The sequence below is a fragment of the Euphorbia lathyris genome, chromosome 8, assembly GCF_963576675.1.
Source record: "Euphorbia lathyris chromosome 8, ddEupLath1.1, whole genome shotgun sequence".
Classification (NCBI taxonomy): Eukaryota; Viridiplantae; Streptophyta; class Magnoliopsida; order Malpighiales; family Euphorbiaceae; genus Euphorbia; species Euphorbia lathyris.
In genome coordinates, this window is record NC_088917.1 from 46,793,310 (window position 1) to 46,805,064 (window position 11,755).

General features: G+C 36.6%; 1 long non-coding RNA gene across 1 annotated transcript; it reads right to left on the reverse strand.

Annotated features, from left to right (window-relative positions):
• Nucleotides 1-1,263: 1,263 nt before the first annotated feature.
• Nucleotides 1,264-3,264, reverse strand: LOC136202177 (uncharacterized). The gene is made up of 5 exons (XR_010674341.1): nucleotides 2,989-3,264; nucleotides 2,830-2,896; nucleotides 1,843-1,913; nucleotides 1,542-1,757; nucleotides 1,264-1,441 (listed from the first exon to the last, which is right to left on the reverse strand). It is a non-coding gene; the product is annotated as an uncharacterized lncRNA (long non-coding RNA).
• Nucleotides 3,265-11,755: the final 8,491 nt, after the last annotated feature.

Sequence of the window (11,755 nt, forward strand, 5' to 3'; positions counted from 1 at the left end):
TATATGAATTCGTTTCGTTTGAATTTTTGAAATTATGTGTATTTTAATATTGTTTAAAAATTTAGGTTTGGGTAAAAATTATAATTAACTGTTGATTTTTGTTTAACTAGTGAGAATTGGTTAAAAACCGTTAACCAAGGTTATATGGTTAACCGATTAATATGAACCGATTTCGGTTTGGTTGGTTAAAAATCCGTTAATAACGGTTCGGTTAATTTTTTTTACCTAATGGACCGGTTAACGAACCGTGCCCACCCCTACCTCCTATCATTGCTATGTCCTTGTAAGAAATAAAAAGTTGAAATTTGTAAAACTTGGTTGCATTGAATTTTATTAGTAAGGTATCTTTTGTTTATCGAAAAATATTCGTTGGAAAATTTTGGATAAAGAAAAATATTTTTCAGTGTACAACAATGAAAAGTGAGAAAAAATGGTGGTTGATTATTATTTTCTAATGGGTAAAAAGAAATGCAGTAAAGTTAAAAAAAAAAACTTAGAAAAATGTTTTATTCTTTTTAAAAGAATAACACATTTTCCCCACTTTATAACTTTTTATGTTGACTAACTTAAAGAATTTAATTGACTTATTTTTCTAAGCAAATAAAACACATGAAAATCAGGAAAGTATTATTCTGCATAATATTTTTCGACAAACAAATAAGACCTAAGATAAAATTAGAAAAGCGAACATTCATTCTGTTGTTAATTTTTGGGTTAATACACATATTTGCCTCTATATTTGTCCGTTTTAGCATATATGCCCATATATCAAATAAATGCATAAATATATCCTTATATTTTTCAAATTACAGCAAAAATGTCCTAATCTAACATACTAATGATGTGGCACTAACGGCGCAACACGTCAGCCTCCACATCACCTGCCACGTCAACTAAAAAATATCACATTAGATCTTTAACGACGAAAAATTTTGCGGCAAAAGTTTTTGCGACAAACATTTACGCGACGAAATTTTACACATCAATCACTCTAAATCTGTTGCCAAAAGAGACATATCTACAGATTAGCGACGAAATTCTCCCTCTATAATAATTCAAAATTTGCCGCTTTAGTTGTAGGGGTGATTTTAAGTGTCCCTCTTAGTAATTTATTTATTTTTATATTATATTTTATAGATAAATTTTATACCTAATAATAAAAATGGACCAATTACTTAAATTTAAATTAACAAAACTTTCGAATCATTTGAAAAAGAGAAGAATATAATATCAAAATTTTCAAAATTTTCAAATTTTCAAAATTTAATAAATTTTATAAATGGATCCAAAAGAATACATTACAAGTGTTATTTCTAAAATTACAAAAGTGATAAAATTGATTCCTAAGTATACATTTGTCTCCATTTGACAGCTAGCAAATAGACACATTGCCATGCATTGTTTGGAATCACTGATGAGGTTGCTGCTTTCAAAATTTCTTCTGCAAAAAAAAACAGAGTGGAGCGATGGGAATGGCTATCAATTTCACAAATATAAGTTACTTGGTAGAAAAAATTTGAACCGGGTTAAAGTTTCGGTACCTTTGACATACGGTGATGTTTGACATTGAAGGAGCCACCTAAGACGAAGCAAGCAATACATGCTTTAATAACACCAAGCTGCTGCAGATTCCCTTTGAATCCACACTCTAAACAATCACTTTTCTCATCTCAGGACCACACACATATTTTATTTGTTGTGGAGGTGAAGTGAATTACATACTGCACTCCTCCCACATCACCTACATATATTCCTGCCTGCAACCAATATAAGTTTGAAATCGCCACAAAATGGTTACTTTTTTATGAACACATTGAATTAAAACCCCAAATAGAGCTTCACCAGTGATCCTCTGATCCTTTTGAAGGACTGGTCCTGCTAGTGTTATACGTAACCACATCAGACTCCGAAATCTATAGCAAAGAAGGGATAACGTATTAGGATTCATAATCATACAAGAATTCAAAACTTTTAATAACATTAATTCAGATCAACAACATATATTCGATAAGAAACCACATTTTCTAAAATTACAAACAGGTTGCAAGCCAAAAAACTTCATCATTAGTGAGACCCCAAAATCCAAAGTCATAGGTTACCTGTAAACAACTTAAATGTTGCAGGCAATTTCCTTCTCTCTGATAGTCAAATGTAAAAGTATGCAGGGTTATTAATTAGTTAATCATTAATGTTAGTAAAACAACAACAATCAGACAACATAGTTTTCAATTACTAACTAGAAAAAATCTCAAAATACTAAAACAACTCCTGGTAATACTTGAAACCGATATATCATGTATTGCTTTTGTTAAAAGAAAGAACTAACATATAGTAATTGACAAACTGAGTAATTTTAAAAATTAAAATTAAAAATTGCACAGATACCCAATGAAGAAATACCAATTTCATATAGATAGAAGAAAAGAACAAGCAAGCTACCTATTTTTAGATATGAAATTGAAGCATAAAAACAAAAGAAGCACTCAAATTGATAAACCAATCCCATTCTCCACCTTGTCTCAATAAAACAGCAGCAGCATGAAGGGTATTACTAACCATAGTAGGACCCGGATAAGTAACCAAATTAGACTTTACAATTACCCTAACATTTCCGACTTGATTAAAAAGCTTCTCCTCTCTTACCCACCCGAAAAGCTCCATCCCCAACTGATTCCTCGGATGGTACAAAGCTTTCAATATTCTCCTAATATTCACTCCATCCCCAACTGACCCAGATATCAAATAAGCAAGATGAGGTATTGTATGAACTGAAAAATCAATGCTTCTTATTTCTCTGTAGCCGGCGATTTAGCAAGTGGGTAGACGTACCTTTAAGATTAGGGTTTTGTCATGTTGAGATTTGAGGAGTAAACAGGAAGCAGCTTCAGGGTAAAATCTGAAGAGAGAATATTCAGCAAAAGACTGGAAACGATTGAAGAAGACGAAGAAGAACTACCGAAGAAAGAGATAAGTGTATGCAGCAAATACCTCACACTGGCAGAAACCAATTGGATTTCAGAGTTCGGGCAACCTCCGATGCTAGATCCAACGGTCGGGCTAATTTACTGAGAGAGTCTGGTTCAGAGAAAGCTTCAAGTCTCATTCACTTTGCTAGTTGTTTTCCTCGTTTCCTAGAGAAGAAGGCAGCATCTTTCATGGTTGTCGTTGTTCTCATCATTTCCAGCCGTCTTCGATCTTCATCTACGAAAGTGAACGGTCATTTTGCTTTCAACAGATACAAGGATAAATTAGGGCAATGGTAAGGTTTGTATTTATTAGTTGTATGACTAGACTAACAGTGTCATGCCAAATAAGCATACCGTTTAAATTAGGACATTTTTGCTGTAATTTGAAAAATATAAGGATATATTTATGTGTTTATTTGATATAGGGACATATATGCTAAAACGGACAAATACAAAGGCAAATATGTATATTAACCCTTAATTTTTTCAAGTAATTATTTGAACTTAATTTTATCATTTTATTAAGCATTTTATAAATGTACTATTATTATCTATTATAACTCAATGTATTTTATTTCGCCTGAATTGTAAGAAGAAATTAATTTAAGGAATGTTTGTTTCAGCTTTTCGAAATAACGTTTAACGTTTCATTCAAAACGGCAAAAAGTATGGTGTTTGATTAGCTTTATACAATATCAACGTTTTTTTATAGAAATCGTAGCCTTTTAGAATTTTGCATGAACAACTCCCTTTTTTAGCTTTTCATTGATAGTTGTTGGCATTTAATTATTTGATGTTTATAAAATTATCCTTTTTTAAGAAATAAAATTAAAATTATCCTTTTTTTTTCCTAAAACACATTTCTTTTTTAACATTATTTTTATAATATTATTACCAAAAATAAGATTTTACTCATATCACTAAATTATTATTTAGTTATTTAAATTATTTTTATCTAACAAATACAAAGCAATATTTAAAAAGGAAAAACCTTGTAATCCATTCCATATATCGATCTTATCCAATTACAAAAAGAAAAAAGAAAGAAACTTGGATCGTAACAGCCAAACTATTTAATTGACAAAACATGAAAATGATATTAAAAAAACCAAAACCTTGTAATCTGATTATGAAGTTACAAAAATAAAAAAGAAAGAGGAGGAGGCAATGATGATAGTTTGGTGGTTGGAGTCGAAGCACAAAGAAAAAAGATTAGATTATAAGTATGATTTATTTCTATTCTTCTTTGGGCTAATTACAAATCTAGCCCAATTAAGATGGGTCATTTACATATCTAACCTACTTTACTTCCATCTTACCAAATTAGATCATTTCATCCATTTTGGACAAAATTACCCTTAGTTCTATTGATCGATGGATCTGCTCCTGCTTCTTCTTCTTCTTCCACTTCTTCTTCTTCGGCTTCTTCTTCTAGTTCTGGTTATGGTTCGTCTTCTTCTTCTTCTTCTTCGGTTCATCTTCTTCGATTTCTAATATCAATCGTTAGCGATTTTTGAGATTTTTGAAGTATTATGTTCAATTTCCCGTAGAAATTGTATGTTTTTAGCTTATACGCCTGCTTTTCTCGCTGGTCTTGCCTCTTTCTTCATCTGTAATGGTATCGTTTCAATTTTCTATTTTTTTCACAATTTTCCACCATTTTTCTCCATTGTTGTCGCATTTGTGACGAAATTTATCGCATTTCGTCACAAATGCGACAACAGTTGTCGCATTTCGTCGCAAATGCGACAACACTTGTCGCAGAGTCACAAATGCGACAAGAGTTGTCGCATTTGCGACGAAATGCGACAACAGTTGTCGCATTTGTGACGAAATGCGACAAATTTCGTCACAAATGCGACAACAATGGAGAAAAATGTTGGAAAATTGAGAAAATTGAAATGATACCATTATAGATGAAGAAAGAGGCAAGACCAGCGAGAAAAACAGACGTATAAGCTAAAAACATACAATTTCTACGGGAAATTGAACATAATACTTCAAAAATCTAAAAAATCGCTAACGATTGATATCAAAAATCGATCTATCAATCAATAGAACTAAGGGTAATTTTGTCCAAAGTGGATGAAATGGTCTAATTTGGTAAAATGGAAGCAAAGTGGGTTAGATATGTAAATGACCCTTCTTAGTTGGGCTAGATTTGTAATTAGCCCTTCTTCTTTCTTTGGTTCTTTAACCCAAAAATCAATACCATTTTATTTATTTCAATGATCTCACTTTCATCCTAAATCCTATAGAAGACGATGAAGATGTTTGGGAGAGAATAAAGGAGAGATGTTTTTATAAACAAGATGTTCAATTTTTGTATGTATTAGATATCAATTTACCTATCCTCTAAGAATTTAGACTCTCTCACTTTTGCCGAGCCCTCAGCCGCCGCCGCCCAAGCTCTTCCCCAACCTCACCTTCATCTTCATTGAAACAATGGAATTCTTGATTGATATGAGTGCCCACATTACCTTGGAAGAAGAATCCGCCACGGGTCTCGTCCTCCAGCCGGACGACGCCGCAACACAACCCAAACCAAAAACATGGAGCTTGATTGGTTCCTTCCTCACGGATCGCCCGGTGAAAATCCCGTTCATGAAAACTACGCTCGCAGATGTCTAGAGCCCGTCTAAAGGTATCTATATTGAAGAATTAGGTCCTAATTTGTTTCGGTTTGAATTTTATCATCCCTGGGAGCGGGATAGAGTGTCGCAAGGGGGCCTCTGGACTTTCGAACAACAGCTTTTGTTAACTCAGCGAATTGAGGAGGGTCAGGATCCTCATTGGGCTCGATTAACACACGCAGACTTCTGGGTCCAAGTGTTCGATCTCCCGATTGGTTTCATGTCTGAAAAAGTTGCAGCTGGAATTGGGAATTTTGTGGGTATCTTTGTTGAAGCCGATCCTAGCAATTTCAATGGAATTTTGTGGGTATCTATGGATCATGGCTCAGAGCTCCGAACCGACGTAACCCCAACCTCCCTCAATCAAAGTACCTGCTGTAGTGACCACTTCAATCTTTGCCTCAATTATCAGGAAACATTAAAGATCATATTGGTTCGAGTGGGTCTGGCTAATGGGAAGCAAGGAGTAAAATTCTGAAATTCACCTCTACTGTCCCTCCGGGATTTGGTGTAAAACACAGTGAGCATTTTAGTGGCATAGACAAGGAGAACATCCCTTTCTTCGAGGACATTATCGTGGAGCTGTCTGATCCCAAGAGGAAACGCACAACAGCAAAGGACAAAAGCAATGCTGAGGTTCTTTCAGCTTTTATGGAATGTGATGCCAGTAAGCAGGCAGACTCACAGGATGGGACAACAAAATTATCAGAAGCGAGCTTTGGCCCCTAGGCTCGCGGTGAAGTATGAGTATTTTATCTTGGAACTTCCGGGGGATCGGGAATGCCCGGATAGTTTGTCAACTTGCCGATCTAGTCACTAGCTTTAATCCTGATTTTGTCTTTCTTATGGAAGTAAAATGTAGTCGTCATAAAGTTGAAGCAATAAAAAAGAAACTCTCTTTCTCTGGTTTATTTTTTGTTGATCCTATTAATAAGGGTGGTGGTCTTGCTTTGCTTTGGAAAGTTGTTGATTCAGTTCATTTACTTGGGTTCTCATCCAATTTTATTGATTTTAAAGTGTCTATCTTGGGTATACCAGAGTATCGATTAACCGATTTCTATGGATGTCCAGAAAGATCTCAAAGAGCTGTTTCGTGGCAACTGCTGAAGAGGTTGGGCATTCTTTATACTGAACCATGGTCTATCATTGGGGATTTTAATGACCTACTTGCACAATCTGAGAAAAGTGGCGGGAATAGACATCCTATGAACCTTATTAGAGGGTTTCGTGAGGCCGTTGAGGTATGTGGTTTATCAGAGATTAAGATGCTGGGGTACCCTTTCACCTGGAAAAGAGGACGCGGCTCATCTCATTGCATTGAGGAAAAGTTGGATAGAGCTTTTGCAAATGATAGTTGGTTGAACCTACTCATCAAGCCACAGTTCGGAATGATGACACACTAAGCAGTGATCACTCGACCCTTATCCTTGTTCCCGTGAGATCAGCAGCCGCCCCGCCTAAACAGTTCCGGTTTGAGAATTCATGGCTCGAAGAGGATGATTGTGGAGAGAAGGTTCAGTCAGCATGGAAGTAGTACATGGGCGACAATCTCCTTTAGCATCAGCAAAGCTGCGGCCGCACCCTTTTTGACTGAGGAAGCAAGGTCAGAAACCGTTTTCGGGGATAGCTAAAATTGTGTAGAGCTGATATCAGGAGATTAAGAACTAAAACGAACCAGTATTCTTGTGAATTGTTCCAGCAAGTGCGAGTTCCTTTGGAAGCTATCTTTATGGAACAGGAAATATACTGGAAGCAACAGAGTAAGAAACTTTAGCTCCAGGCCGGAGACTATAATTCCAAATTCTTTCATTCAACGACAAATAACAGAAAAAAGAAAAATACCATTCATCACCTCCGCAATGACGAAGGAGTTTGGGTTAACTGGCATTCAGGGCTGGATAATCTCATCTCTAATTATTTTCAAGGTATCTTCACTTCTTCAGGTTGCATCCCAGAGCCTATAATTGAAAATGTTCAGGCCAAGATAACTCCAGAGTTAAATGCCGAGTTACTGCTACATTACACTGAGGAAGAAGTTAAGCGAGTAGTGTTCTCAATGCACCCTGATAAAAGCCCTGGCCCTGATGGATTTAATCCATGTTTTTACCAGCACTATTGGGGCTTGGTGGGTCCGAATGTGGCAAAGACGTGCATTCAGTGGCTCAACGCGGGAGAATTCCCTAACCAGATACATGAAATGACAATTGTTCTGATTCCAAAGAAGAACCAGCCAGAAAAGGTCACTGAACTTAGGCCTATTGCACTCTGCAATGTGCTGTACAAGATCCTGGCTAAAGTAATTGCAAATAGGCTGAAACGGGTTCTCCACTTAATTATATCTCCTACTCAAAGTGCTTTTATACTAGGTTGCCTTATCTCTTACAATGTTATGCTAGCTTTTGAAGTTAATCACTATCTCAACAAGAAAACTCAGGGTCGTGTTGGTTTTTCTTCTCTCAAGTTGGATATGGCCAAAGCCTATGATAGGGTCGAATGGGAGTTTTTGAAGCGGATTATGGAGAAAATGGGTTTTGATGAAAGATGGATTACACTAGTTTTGCAATGTGTCACAAAGGTTAAGTATAATATTGTTAATGGCACCCATTCTATCGGGTCTATTATTCCTCAAAGGGGACTTAGGCAAAGGGATCCAATCTCACCCTACCTGTTCCTAATCTGTTGACAGGTTTGTCGAAGCCCGACAAAATAGATTTATATTTTTTTACTGATTTCTCTATTGGACTACAATTTGATTTGTAGTAATAGTAAGACCAGGTCGAATCCCAAGAGAACAATTAACCTCTTAATTCAAATGAGCAAATAAAATAAAAAGGGGGGTTTTGATTTTGATGGATGATTAAATCAAATTAAACAAGTAGAGTAAATGAGAATTCAATAATGAGAAAGCCTGATTCAAGAGATTGGGTTCATTGGGTGTTCGTTGATCCTTGGTTTAAATGATAAACAAATTAGAATTCAAATCTTTGATTAAAGAGTATAAGGATTACCTAATTCACTCTTTCACTTTCTCTTAATTTATTAATTTAAATGAAGCATCTAAATCAACCTAGTTATTAAGAAAAAGGAATGAAGCATATCCAATTTCTCAATAACCGCATTAGGATTAAGAAAGTTTATCAAATCAATTCCTATTGAGAGGAACGTCGACAAACAATAGCAATTGGCTGAATTTTCTTCCTAATCAATCTCAAGCAAAAACTCAATTACTCAAGATCGATTTTTGCTACTTGTTGTAATTCATTCAAGACAATTACGGATCAAGAATAAATACTTAGCAATAGAAGATCGAATATGATTCAATAATCATAAAAAGAATTGAAGAAGAAAATCAGAACTTGAATTCATACTTGAAGAAATTAATACATGAAACCTCACAACTTTCAACCTAATGAAATCCCTCTTGAATCAGAAAATGGAACTTAGCTACTCATAATGAAAACAATTCAACAATACAATTGAAAATCTGTAAAACCTAATTCTTCTCTCTAAGGAATGTTAAGCCTCTATTTATAGGGGGGAAACCCTAAGAAGAAAGACTAAAATATCCTTAAGAGATAAGGAAAGAAAATAAATCTCTAATTAATTAATGATTAAATAGAGATAATAGGAAATATTCAAATCCTAACTAAAATAACATACAATTAAATAAGATAATATCCCAAAATCAAATCTGAAAATATATTCTTATCTCTTCCAAATTCGTCCAACCACGTGCCCACGCCTTAACTGAAGTTGGCTGCTGTTTCTCAATTACAGCTGAGACAGGACGTGCCCACGCCTTAACTGAAATTGGCCTCTGATTTGCAAATACTCCAAAATGCTCCAAAAGGCCACTAATTTCCAGATTTTTCACCAAACATCTAAACTTTCTCCCAAAACAAAATATGAAACAAAAACATCAATTAAACACCAAATGTTTCCAAATTACATAGAATAAGATAGAAAGTAACAAGACTAAAATGGTCTTGTCATCTGTGCCGAGGGATTATCTACTACATTGACGGCTCTTGAGAATCATGGTTTAATCCATGGATGCAGGATCGCACGGTCGGCTCCACCCATCTCTCACTTGTTTTTCACGGACGATAGTTACCTGTTTTTCAAAGCCACTAGTGCAGAAGCTAGTCAGGTCCACCAGTGCCTCCAACAGTATGAAGCAGCATCGGGGCAATAGGTTAATTTTACTAAATCAGCCTTATCTTCCAGCAGGAATTGCAATGGGGAGATTCAGTCTTCACTGAGTTCTCTATTTGGTATCTCATTTGATTCGGCTCGAGGGATGTATTTGGGTCTGCCATCACTACTAAGTCGCTGTAAGACCTAGGTCTTTCAGTATATAGCCGACATGGTTCGTGCAAGGCTAACGGGCTGGAAATCTAAGTTTTTGTCACAGGTAGGTAAGGAAGTCTTATTGAAATCTATCATACAGACACTTTCTTTGTATGTTATGAGTTTGTTTCTTCTACCAAAACAACTTTGTGAGGAACTGGAGAGGTTGATGAATTCTTTTTGGTGGTCATCCGCTGGTTTAGAAGGAAAGGGTATCCACTAGAAGTCATGGGCAAAACTATATGAACCAAAGTGTAAGGGAGGTATGGGTTTTCGGAACCTACAACTGTTTAATATGGCTCTCCTAGCTAAGCAGGGCCAACACCTTATAACAAATCCAACCTCACTGGTTGCCAAGGTATATAAAGCTAGATATTATCCCTTCTCCTCCTTCTTGAATGCAGAATTGGGTCCCAACCAGAGTTTCATATGGAGAAGTTTCTTTGCCTCAAAACCTTTACTTGACTGCGGAGCTAGGAAAGTTTTGGGGACTGGCTCGTCTATACTGATTTGGGAAGATCCTTGGCTACCTGACAGGGATAATCCCTATGTGGAAAGCGGTCAACTTGAAGGATTATATAGTGATAACATTCGCCATAAAACATGGAGGATTAAGCTGAAAATATTCCCTCATGGAAAGGACTTGAAGGGAGAAAAGATAAAACAAGATCTGCCTCCTTGGCATATATGGCGTACAGTTGGAAATATGGTGTCGTGCCATAAATCCCTCCTACGATCCGCCCAGAAATACATAGTTGGAAATATGGTGTCGTATCGTGGGTCCATGCCGAGATCCGCCCTTTGAGAAGAATATGGGATCCGCCTCACATGGCGATCTGCCCTTATGGAAAGCTGAGCAGGTATACGGCGAAACTCACTATCATTAAGCTAACATTGATGATACCTTAAAGACCGTAAAAGCTCGGAGGTTAGAGGCCAGAGTTAAGCTACATTAAAAGAGCATTACACTTCATTAAAAGGGCATTAAGAGGGAGTTATTACAGTTATCACTCAAACCTATATAAATACCCTTGTAACATGACAACAAAGGTACACTTACACACTATTCTAAACCCTACTTTGTCATTACAGTTTATTCTCTTGAGAAAATTACTGACTTAGGCATCGGAGTGTCCCCAGCCGATCCCAACGGCACCTCATAGGGACGCTTTACGGTGTTGATAAATCTACTGAATATCAATTGGTGCGGTGAAGGTGTAATCCTAATAGTAATAGGATTACACAACGAACATTCAAACATGTCTTCAAACAATCCCATTGGGAACATCTCCACTACGATAAACACATGAAGTACCCCTGCTAACGATGACCACAACGTTGCTCCCCTTGAACAAATTATGCCACATCTCGATGGTACGGTCCAACCCTCGCACGAGTGGTCTCCTGAGTCATTTTTTAACCAAATGGTGGAATCCGTCCGACAAGAGTTGGGCAACGAATCAGCTGAGAGAGCACGTAATATCCTCAATGGAAACGATGTGATAGAGCGGGCTAGAAGGGTGTTTGCAGAACAACAACCCCAGGAAGATGCCACTAATGTTACCCTCATCAACACAGTGCCGAACAATACTGAACTAAGAAATAGACCACGATCGCGTCACAGACGTTTGCCTGGAACACAAGGAAACGCCAATCAAGATCGGAATGGGGAATCTCTTTCTCCAAACAGGTTTACGGAGGCGGTAGAGGCACGGTTCCAAGAGGAATCACGGAAGCAGAAGCAGAGCGAGGAACGATACACCCATCAAGTAAATAGGCATTCGCCTTTCATTGCCCATATTATGG